This window comes from Gouania willdenowi, chromosome 13 (genome assembly GCF_900634775.1).
Source record: "Gouania willdenowi chromosome 13, fGouWil2.1, whole genome shotgun sequence".
Taxonomy (NCBI): Eukaryota; Metazoa; Chordata; class Actinopteri; order Blenniiformes; family Gobiesocidae; genus Gouania; species Gouania willdenowi.
Window position 1 is genome coordinate 34699596 of NC_041056.1, and position 1421 is coordinate 34701016.

The following is a 1421-nucleotide window of genomic DNA, read 5'->3' on the forward strand; positions in this document are numbered from 1 at the left end:
TACAATGTGTATTTGTGTAGACCTGTGCATGCAATTAGTGCACAAAGTGACATTTGACACCCATCTATTGACTGTTTATTTTCATGTTTAGACAAAGAAGCACAGGGGTGTGAAAACATGCTTTATTTCATGCAACATGGTGCCAATGGCTTTTGGACACATACATTTTTCTCACATTTTTTCTGCCACCATTAATCTATATATATACAGTATATATAGTGTTCCCCCTATAATTTATTTGGCAGGGTGCCCACCCCTCACTGGTCACCCCGCCTGCTAACAGCATAAAAGTTTAGAACAACAAACAGTTTGGAAATAAATGAAAAATATTCATAGAATAGGGTCAGCGATTCTAATTGTTTCACAAAGGGCTTTGCTGGCCCTAATAATCAACTGCTAATGATTACCATGGTAACCTCTTAATAATAAATAAAGAACCATGTCCATTCAGGGTTTTAGCAGTATAAATATGGCAGATGTTCACTCACCATGGCCATACCAGCCTGCCATTGCCCGATCCCGTTAGATCTCGGAAGCTACGCAGGTCTGGGCCTGGTTAGTAGTTGGATGGGAGACCACTGAGAATTCCAGGTGCCACAGTGGGGTGGCAGTCGCTGCAGTGGTATCTGTCATTGTGCCCTTGGGCAAGGCACTTCACCTACATTGCCTAGTATGAACGTAGTGTGTGAGTGAGTGTTGGTGGTGGTCAGAGGGGCCGATGGCGCACTATGGCAGCCTCGCTTCCGTCAGTCTGCCCCAGGGCAGCTGTGGCTACAACAGTAGCTTGCCACCACTAAGTGTGAAGTGAAAGAATAACGCCTAAATTCTGTAAAGCGTCTTTGAGTGTCTATGATAAAGCGCTATATAAAACTGATGCATTATTATTATTATTATTATTACCACAAATAACATTTTACTTGTAAAACAGTTCAGAGTTAACAGTGACTGTTTCCTTACTGGTTTTGTATGAAAAGTAAGTAATTCAGAATTTAAATTCTTAGCATAAACATATTGAATGAGTAAAAGTAAGCAATTACTCAAACCTAACTTCATTTGAAAGGTATTGCCAAATTTACGTGCAAATTACAAATACCCTATAGTGCCGAATGTGGCTAAACTACTGTATATCCAACAGTTGGGAACTGACGTTACTTTAAAAAAGAATTATAAAATGTCACTGCAAGACTCAAAGGATTGCTGAATCTGAATACATGTTATCCTGTGTTTTTCACTTCTGTGACATTTTCTTTCTTATATATAATGAAAGTAGTTGTTCACTATTACCTGAACGCTTTGACTGCTTTACTTGTTCAGTTCACAATAAAAAGACTAAAAAGGTTTTTTCTTAAGAGAAAGGTCACATATATCTATGTATCCCACTTGTACAAGGTGATGTTTTAAATGGGAGCAGGGGGTTATTC

General features: G+C 38.9%; 1 pseudogene; it reads left to right on the forward strand.

Moving 5' to 3' along the window:
• The first annotated feature begins 485 nt into the window (after positions 1–485).
• LOC114475083 (uncharacterized) lies at positions 486–603 on the forward strand (annotated as a pseudogene).
• The last annotated feature ends 818 nt before the right edge of the window (positions 604–1421 follow it).